This window comes from Sceloporus undulatus, chromosome 1, assembly GCF_019175285.1.
Source record: "Sceloporus undulatus isolate JIND9_A2432 ecotype Alabama chromosome 1, SceUnd_v1.1, whole genome shotgun sequence".
Classification (NCBI taxonomy): Eukaryota; Metazoa; Chordata; class Lepidosauria; order Squamata; family Phrynosomatidae; genus Sceloporus; species Sceloporus undulatus.
The window spans coordinates 208,958,367-208,968,883 of NC_056522.1; the positions used below are offsets into that span (position 1 = coordinate 208,958,367).

Genomic DNA, 10,517 nt, shown 5'->3' on the forward strand with positions numbered 1-10,517 from the left:
GCAATCATGGGGTTTAACGTTACTGCGTGATAGACTACCACACGCAATTTCGGGCAATGGGAAGTCAGTCCGAATGCAATCATGGGGTTTAACGTTACTGCGTGATAGACTACCACACGCAATTTCGGGCAATGGGAAGTCAGTTTGAACGCAATTCGAATTCACGTAAATTTGCTGAATTAGCGAATTCACGTGAATGTGTTCTGGCCCCACTTTCTTTTCATTCGAAATTAAGAGAAATTCCTCCCGGGTGATAAACTCCTGAGTTAATTAGTAATATACTAAAAAATAAATCTTATTCAATTACCTCTACATTGAAAGGGGAATACTTTAAACAGTTAAATTAAATTTAAATCACATTGAATTCTTATTACATAACTATACCAAAAGCTTTAACATGAAAAATACTATCCATGATATTACTGTTCCTCCTCCCTGATACCCTTTTTGAGTTTGAGAAAAAAGGAAACAACTGCTTGAGGTTTTTTTTCAAAGCCACATATCTTACTCTCCCACCAAAACCCCTTCTCCTGCTTTCCATTTTCCCTCCATCATAATCTCATTTCCTCATTCTTTACTGTTTCTCATCTGAATCTCTGCACAAGTCCCAGGGTTAAAAGCTTCAAAATTTCCTGGGACAGTCATGAAGCTTTCATGTGTGATGAAATATCAAACACAGGAGAACCACTCCCTTTCAAGCTGCCAGTACCACTTGCTATTTTAAAATCTTTTAACCCTGGGATTAACTGAATTCTTATACATGGTGAACTAAAATAATCAGAGATCCCTACAGCTATTTGCACTAATTAAACTAACTGAAATTAATATTTATGGCAGGCACATACTCACATGCATGTATGGTTTCTTAACTATGTATGCAGTATTTTAAACCTCAGTTTGGACAGAGTAGGCTATATTTGCAACTACTGTATTACAGCACTAAAGTTGCTTTGGGTGAGCAAAATACTTATTTGGAGAAAAATACTATTTTCACTTATAGCCCACATTCCATCACTCTAACTATATTTTACTACCAAATAAATACATTTCAAAATCAAGTTTGTAACGCATCCTATTTTTGTGAGTTCACAATCATTTGTCTCATTGTTTAATAGAATTTGTGGTGGTGCCTCATTGCAGTTTTGCAGGATAATCAAAATTAGCAGTTTTTAATATGTTTATGCAAACAGTTTTGGTGAATATTTACCTTATCTTTAGTAAAAGTTAGAATTTATAGAACTGAGTACGTATTAGTGATCTGAGATGTTTGGGTAGATCTGTCCTTGAGATAGCATACATCTAGCATACACCGAACGAATCAGTAGAGTTTATTTAAGCATTGGTTTATCATTCAAATTGATTGGGTTAACTGTAGTTGGGACTAGCAGGTGGATTTAGCGCAAAAAGTGTTACAAAGAGCAAAAGAGAAAGTTGTTTGAAATTATATTCTTAAAACATTGATTTTCTTGGTATTTTTTTTACTCCAAATGGATTTCAAGTGTTTCTACAGTTTTTGAAATCTTCCCAACTTTATAGATATAAATAAATGATTGGTTTCAGTAATATAGATCCATTATTATTTCTAGGGATGGGGATGATCCGTTAGGTCCAAAGCACATTGCAGAAATAATCCAGTGTGAGACTGCATTAACTGCCTTGGCTCAGTTCTAGGGAATCCTAGGAATTGTAGTTTGTTGTGACATCAGAGCTCTCTTGATAGAGAAGGTTAAATGTTTCACAAAACTACAGTTCCCAGAACTTCCTAGCATTGAGCCAGGACATCTAAAGCGGTCTCAAATTAGATTATTTCTGCAGAAGCCTCCCTGCTGAATCCATTCTACTGAAATTACTCTTGCATAAGTGGTCTATATCTTGTGACCAAAATCTTACATCTACCCTGAATGACTTGAAAAAAGCAAGACACCATTTTGCAAAAATCTAAGAGAATTAGGCTGTGAGTAAAGAATCAACTGGGTAGTGTAAAATGTGTTGGTTCTTTAGCATTGTAGCTTATTAAATAAATTAATAAATTAATTTTGGAAAAATATTTATGCTGAAATTCCAACTTAAGTCAGCCACTTTAGTTAAAACCTAAATATAATCGAGTTGTTCCTTTTTTGTTGGCAAATTTCCAACTTAATTTATAACTTAATTAGTTTTATTTAGTTTCTACTACTGTCATAATGCAGTGAGGGTCAAGAGAATGGCTATTAAAAAAGGAGAGAGAGAAAGAAAAAAAGAACACATAATAGATCACAGGGCTATCTTTATTTCACAAACTGCTTTTGGATTCTTAGGTGTTACTTAGGTACATAAAGGCCAAATATCACATCAGGCATTACAGAAAAGCAGGAAAAAGACACAGCAAAGACCCAGAAGCTTAAAAAATTAAGTTCCATTAAAAAGAGAGGCATCAAGAGTCTTTTAGCCAAAGGAATGTTTGGGCAACTAAAAATAGGAGGGGCCTGAGATTAATCTCAATACACTATGCTCTGGCCTAGGGTAAACAGCGGAAGAGGATCAATATCCCTCTTCCATATTTGGCCACAGAGAGGCAAGAAAAGTTTGCTAGAAGCCCAGAGTCTAATGGTCCCAACTGGAGCAGGGTAGGAGGGCAGTGGCAAGGCAAAGCCACAGATCTGCCACTCTGGAGGCAGTAGCAGCAGCAGCAGCAGCAGCAACAGTAGGAGCTGGGGGCTGTGAATGTGATGGAGGCAGCGGCAGCTGATTCAGGCTTCTTGGCAGTATTCCCTTCCTTGTCCTCCCCTCTTTGTTCTCCTTACTTACCCCACAGGGAAGCTGGGACAAAGGCAACCTGAAGAGATGGAGAGACAAAGAGCAACAGGATGGTTAATTTTCCCTTCTGGGAAGGGGTAGGCAACACTCCAGACCACTCTGTAAAGGGAACTTGTAAGGTTTTTGTACACACACACACACACACACACACTGATCAAACGGTACTTTGTATCTGTATGTACATGTGTGTGTGAATTTACACACAAAACTAGACTTTGCTCAGAATTCAAAATGCTTTGCACAGTCAGTCCCAACCATCATTGCATCAAAGTTTTTAAGTATCACCCCTCTCATAATGGGAGTTCCTGTTAATACCAAATGACAGGGCCATTACACTTCACGGATGGCAGAAGGATGGGAGAAGTGAGCTGTGTGTGATCATCTTTGCCCCAATTGCACAAATGGGACGGGAACAATCCGCTTTGCTTCCATCCTTCTCCCTGCATCCGATAATTTCCTAGACCTAGATTGATGGTGCAAGTGGAGAGGTGGGAATTCTTTATGCCCCTCTCCTCTTCAGCTACTAAGAGTAACTTGTTCAATCTCTAAACAATAGAAGAGGATAGAAAAGGTGCCACATTTCATGCTGTTGTGAAGATGAGTGGGACATTATATATCACTGAGGGCACAATCCAAGCAAATGTTATATTGCAAATCAGTGGGGCTTTTAAATCAGTCATACTTAAATACGTTAGAGCAAGGAACAGGCAAAACCACCTCTGAATATTCCTTGTCTAAGAAAACCCTATAGAATTCATGAGGTCACCATAAGTTGACAGGTGACTTGAAGGCACATGAACACACTTAAATCTTGTTTGGGTGGGGGGGAGGGTCATTGTTCTCTGACTGCCCAACGTAAATTAAGTGTACACAGACTGTAAACCCAAAACCGAACATAAGATGACATTAGATTTTCACAGGTATTAATCTTTTAAAAACAAATGGGAAAGTGGGGGAATTCTCAGGTTTAGATTTTAAACCTGAGGCAGAGTTTGTCTCATTATTGATTTTCATAAGACACTGGTAGTATTTTTTTGGCTGAAGAGTTCATTAAAATCATCCTCATTATGAGGATTACCATCTGTATGTCTACTCAGGACTCAGTCTCACTGGGTTCAGTAGGGCTTACTCCCAAGTAACTAAGTACAGGGCAGTATGTTAAAAACAGTCTCTTTGGTTAGTCGCAGCCAGAGTAGACCCATTGGCTCTACTGTCAAATGCTCATCTACATGTAAGTAAATCCAATTGAATACCATTTATACTTGACTATAAGTCGACTTCATGTATAAGTTCAAGGGCAGGTTTTGGGGCCAAAATTATGGATTTTGCCAAGACCCATGGATAAGTCGAGGGCAAAATTTGGAGGTTCCTTCAGTGTGTATATGTTTGTGCATGTGCAAGAAGGGCTCTAATTGAGGCTTTTTGCTTCAGCGTTTCAGCCTTCATTTCAGCTTTCATTCTCCAGACCATGGCAGTGCTGCTGGGAAAGACTCTGTTTAACTGCAATCAATCACCTAGAACCCTTTCTGCTTGGCTTAAGAGAGAAAGAAACTGTTCTTCCCACTGCATGGGGGAATCTGAAAGAGATGCTATCACATTATCATACTGATCTGTAAATAAGTCGACCTGGGATTTTTGGGTCAATTTTGGGCATAAAGTTTTCAATTTATAGATGAATATATACGGTAAATGGGTCTTATCTAGCTGGAGCTAACAATAAAACTCAGACCTAAACTGGACAGGTATCAAAACTAAAAACAGGCCAAAGGCTAAAATAAGAGTCAGATGGTTTTATACACAGCCATACTTTGCTGACTCCACTGTCAGCCAAGTGATTCTGAATTAATCAGATTCAATATGAACTTCAAACAAACTGATTGCTAATAAACTAGAGTATCCTGTTATGGGTATGAAAATGCAAAAATAAAACTGTCACACTGAATCATTAGGTGTTCTTCTAACACCATAATATATATACTGATCCTACTCCCCACCCATGTGAGTACTGAGGAAGTGTTAGGAAGACAACCTGCTCTCTCGATCCCTGTCCCTCTTGGCTAGCAGCTCAGGGGGGTACGGCTGTAACTACTATGTTATGCCACATAATTAATTCATCTTTCAGTGAAGGGCATTTTCCATCCAGCTTAAAATTGGCCATTGTAAAACCGCTGATAAAAAAGCCCTCCCTAGACCCCCTGATTCATAACAATTATCGGCCTATTTCACTGCTGCCTTTCTTGGGGAAGGTGATCGAGGGGGTGGTTGCCATTCAGCTTCAATCGGTCTTGGATGATACTGATTTTCTAGACCCATTTCAAACTGGCTTCCAGGCGGGCTATGGAGTTGAGACTGCCATGGTCGCCTTGGTCGATGATCTCTGTCTGGGCATGGACAGGGGTAGTGTGTCCTTGTTAGTGTTCTTAGATATCTCAGCGGCTTTCGATACCATTGACTATGGTATCCTTCTGGAACGCCTGAGGGAGTTGGGAATCGGGGGCACTGCACTCCATTGGTTCCGTTCCTGCCTCTCGGGTCGATTCCAGATGGTGCAGTTGGGAGACGTGTGCTCCGATAAGAGGGCCCTGACATCCGGTGTCCCTCAAGGAGCCATTCTGTCCCCCATGCTATTTAACATTTACATGAAATCTCTGGGAGAGATCATTCGGAGACACGGGGCACGGTGTTATCAGTATGCTGATGACACCCAAATATGTTTCTCTGTGTCTCCGACTGATGCAGTGACCAGGGATGGCATCTCTCCTCTAGACGCCTGTCTGGAGTCAGTAATGGGCTGGATGAGGGAAAACAGACTCAGACTGAATTCAGAGAAAACGGAAGTACTTGTGATAGGATCCTCAGGTCCTGGTTTGGAGATTTGTCCACCTGTCCTAAATGGGGTCACGCTTCCCCTGAAGGATTCTGTTTGCCGTCTGGAGGTGCTCCTGGACTCGTCGCTCCACCTTACATCTCAGGTGGATGCGACAGTCAGGAGCACTTGTTATCAGCTTTGGTTGATACGCCAGCTGCGACCCTACCTGGGCTGAGGGGACCTTGAAACAGTGGTACATGCTCTGGTAACCTCTTGGTTGGATTTCTGTAACACGGTCTACATGGGGCAACCCTTGTACCAAACCCGGAAGCTTCAATTAGTGCAGAACATGGCAGCCAGACTGGTCACTGGATGTTCCAGGTCCAGCCATATAACACCTGTTCTGCAAGATCTACATTGGCTGCCTATTCGCTTCTGGGCGCAATACAAGGTGTTGGTTATAACCTATAAAGCCCTAAATGGCTTGGGCCCAGGGTACTTGGAGGACCGCCTCTCCCCATAACTCCAAATGGATTTCAAGTGTTTCTACAGTTTTGAAATCTTCCCAACTTTATAGATATAAATAAATGATTGGTTTTCAGTAATAGATCCATTATTATTTCTAGGGATGGGGATGATCCGTTAGGTCCAAGCACATTGCAGAAATAATCCAGTGTGAGACTGCATTAACTGCCTTGGCTCAGTTCTAGGGAATCTAGGAATTGTAGTTTGTTGTGACATCAGAGCCTCTTGATAGAGAAGGTTAAATGTTTCACAAAACTACAGTTCCCAGAACTTCCTAGCATTGAGCCAGACATCTAAAGCGGTCTCAAATTGATTATTTCTGCAGAAGCCTCCTGCTGAATCCATTCTACTGAAATTACTCTTGCATAAGTGGTCTATTCTTGTGACCAAAATCTTACATCTACCTGAATGACTTGAAAAAAGCAAGACACCATTTTGCAAAAATCTAAGAGAATTAGGCTGTAGTAAAGAATCAACTGGGTAGTGTAAAATGTGTTGGTTCTTTAGCATTGTAGCTTATTAAATAAATTAATAAATTAATTTTGGAAAAATATTTATGCTGAAATTCCAACTTAAGTCAGCCACTTTAGTTAAAACCTAAATATAATCGAGTTGTTCCTTTTTTGTCGGCAAATTTCCAACTTATTTATAACTAATTAGTTTTATTTAGTTTTCTCTACTGTCATAATGCAGTGGAGGGTCAAGAGAATGGCTATTAAAAAGAGGAGAGAGAGAAAGAAAAAGAACAACATAAGACACAGGGCTATCTTTATTCACAAACTGCTTTTGGATTCTTAGGTGTTACTTAGGTACATAAGGCCAAATATCACATCAGGCATTACAGAAAAGCAGGAAAAGACACACAAGACCCAGAAGCTAAAAAATTAAGTTCCATTAAAAGAGAGCATCAAGAGTCTTTTAGCCAAGGAAGTTTGGCAACTAAAAATAGGGGCCTGAGATAATCTCAATACACTATGCTCTGGCCTAGGGTAACAGCGGAAGAGGATCAATATCCTCTTCCTATTGGCCACAGAGAGGCAAGAAAAGTTTGCTAGAAGCCCAGAGTCTAATGGTCCCAACTGGAGCAGGGTAGGAGGGCAGTGGCAAGGCAAAGCCACAGATCTGCCACTCTGGGGGCAGTAGCAGCAGCAGCAGCAGCAGCAACAGTAGGAGCTGGGGTGTGAATTGATGGAGGCAGCGGCAGATGATTAGGCTTCTTGCAGTATTCCCTTCCTTGTCCTCCCCTCTTGTTCTCCTTACTTACCCCACAGGGAAGCTGGGACAAAGGCAACCTGAAGAGATGGAGAGACAAGAGCAACAGATGGTTAATTTTCCCTTCAGGGAAGGGTAGGCAACACTCCCAGACCACTCTGTAAAGGGAACTTGTAAGGTTTTGTACACACACACACACACACACTGATCAAACGGTACTTTGTATCTGTATGTACATGTGTGTGTGAATTTACACACAAAACTAGACTTTGCTCAGAATTCAAAATGCTTGCACAGTCAGCCCAACCATCATGGCATCAAAGTTTTAAGTATCACCCTCTCAATATGGAGTTCTGTTAATACCAAATGACAGGGCCATTACACTTCACGGATGGCAGAAGGATGGGAGAATGAGCTGTGTGTGATCATCTTTGCCCCAATTGCACAAATGGGACGGGAACAATCCGCTTTGCTTCCATCCTTCTCCCTGCATCCGATAATTTCCTAGACCTAGATTGAGGTGCAAGTGGAGAGTGGGAATTCTTTATGCCCCTCTCCTCTTCAGCTACTAAGAGTAACTTGTTCAATCTCTAAACAATGAAGAGGATAGAAAGGTGCCACATTTCATGCTGTTGTGAAGATGAGTGGGACATTATATATCACTGAGGGCACAATCCAAGCAAATGTTATAGCAAATCAGTGGGGCTTTTAAATCAGTCATACAGTACTTAATACGTTGAGCAAGGAACAGGCAAAACCACCTCTGAATTCCTTGTCTAAGAAAACCCTATAGAATCATGAGGTCACCATAAGTTGACAGGTGACTTGAAGGCACATGAACACACTTAAATCTTGTTTGGGGGGGGGGGAGGGTCATTGTTCTCTGACTGCCCAACGTAAATTAAGTGTACACAGACTGTAACCCAAAACCGAACATAAGATGACATTGATTTTCACAGGTATTAATCTTTTAAAAACAAATGGGAAATGGGGGAATTCTCAGGTTTAGATTTTAAACCTGAGGCAGAGTTTGTCTCATTATTGATTTTCATAGACACTGGTAGTATTTTTTGGCTGAAGATTCATTAAAATCATCCTCATTATGAGGATTACCATCTGTATGTCTACTCAGGACTCATCTCACTGGGTTCAGTAGGGCTTATCCCAAGTAACTAAGTACAGGGCAGTATGTTAAAAACTCAGTCTCTTTGGTTAGTCGCAGCCAAGTAGACCATTGGCTCTACTGTCAAATGCATCTACATGTAAGTAAATCCAATTAGAACCATTTATCTTGACTATAAGTCGACTTCATGTATAAGTTCAAGGGCAGGTTTTGGGGCCAAAATTATGGATTTTGCCAAGACCCATGGATAAGTCGAGGGCAAAATTTGGAGGTTCCTTCAGTGTGTATATGTTTGTGCATGTGCAAGAAGGGCTCTAATTGAGGCTTTTTGCTTCACGTTTCAGCCTTCATTTCAGCTTTCATTCTCCAGACCATGGCAGTGCGCTGGGAAAGACTCTGTTTACTGCAATCAATCACCTAGAACCCTTTCTGCTTGGCTTAAGAGAGAAAGAAAAACTGTTCTTCCCACTGCATGGGGGATCTGAAAGAGATGCATCACATTATCATACTGATCTGTAAATAAGTCGACCTGGGATTTTTGGGTCAATTTGGGCATAAAGTTTTCAATTTATAGATGAATAATACGGTAAATGGGCTCTACTAGCTGGAGCTAACAATAAACTCAGACCTAAACTGGACAGGTATCAAAACTAAAAACAGGCCAAAGGCTAAAATAAGAGTCGATGGTTTTATACACAGCCATACTTTGCTGACTCCACTGTCAGCCAAGTGATTCTGAATTAATCAGATTCAATATGAACTTCAAACAAACTGATTGCTAAAAACTGAGATCCTGTTTATGGGTATGAAAATGCAAAAATAAAACTGTCACACTGAATCATTAGGTGTTTTCTAACACCAATAATATATATACTGATCCTACTCCCCACCCATGTGAGTACTGAGGAAGTTGTTAGGAGACAACCTGCTCTCTCGATCCCTGTCCCTCTTGGCTAGCAGCTCAGGGGGGTACGGCTGTAACTACTATGTTATGCCACATAATTAATTCATCTTCAGTGAAGGGCTTTCCATCCAGCTTAAAATTGGCCATTGTAAAAACCGCTGATAAAAAAGCCCTCCCTAGACCCCCTGATTCATAACAATATCGGCCTATTTTACTGCTGCCTTTTTGGGGAAGGTGATTGAGGGGGTGGTTGCCATTCAGCTTCAATCGGTCTTGGATGATACTGATTTTCTAGACCCATTTCAAACTGGCTTCCGGCGGGCATGGAGTTGAGACTGCCATGGTCGCCTTGGTCGATGATCTCGTCTGGGCATGGACAGGGGTAGTGTGTCCTTGTTAGTGTTCTTAGATATCTCAGCGGCTTTCGATACCATTGACTATGGTATCCTTCTGGAACGCTGAGGGTTGGGAATGGGGCACTGCACTCCATTGGTTCCGTTCCTGCCTCTCGGGTCGATCCAGATGGTGCAGTTGGGAGACTTGTGCTCGATAAGAGGGCCCTGACATCCGGTGTCCCTCAAGAGCCATTCTGTCCCCCATGCTATTTAACTTACATGAAATCTCTGGGAGAGATCATTCGGAGACACGGGGCCGGTGTTATCATGTGCTGATGACACCAAAATGTTTCTCTGTGTCCTCGACTGATGCAGTGACCAGGGATGGCATCTCTCCTCTAGACGCCTGTGTCTGGGAGCAGTTAATGCAGGCTGGGGAAGGCAAGCGGCAAAAAGCCACGCCACCGCGCAGAAACTGAATTCATGGGATGAAAACGGAACGGTACCTTGTGATAGGATCCCCAGGTCCTGGTTTGGAGATTTGTCCACCTGTCCTAAATGGGGTCACGCTCCCCTGAAGGATCTGTTGCCGTCTGGGAGGTGCCCTGGACTCGTCGCTCCACCTTACATCTCAGGTGGATGCACAGCAGGAGGACACTTGTTATCAGCTTTGGTTGATACGCCAGCTGCGACCCTACCTGGGCTAAGGGGACCTTGAAACAGTGGTACATGCTCTGGTAACCTCTCGGTTGGATTCTGTAACACGGTCTACATGGGGCAACCCTTGTACCAAAACCCGGAAGCTTCAATGAC

At 41.8% G+C, this 10,517-nt stretch overlaps 1 protein-coding gene across 1 annotated transcript in view; it reads right to left on the minus strand.

Annotated features, from left to right (window-relative positions):
- Positions 1 to 2,268: 2,268 nt before the first annotated feature.
- The window catches only part of MYO3B (myosin IIIB), a 392,885-nt gene continuing 384,636 nt past the window's right edge, over positions 2,269 to 10,517 (minus strand). The window contains exon 37 of the mRNA XM_042446679.1: positions 2,269 to 2,815. The gene's annotated coding sequence lies outside the window, so the exon portion shown is untranslated. The remainder of the gene's footprint in view (positions 2,816 to 10,517) is intronic.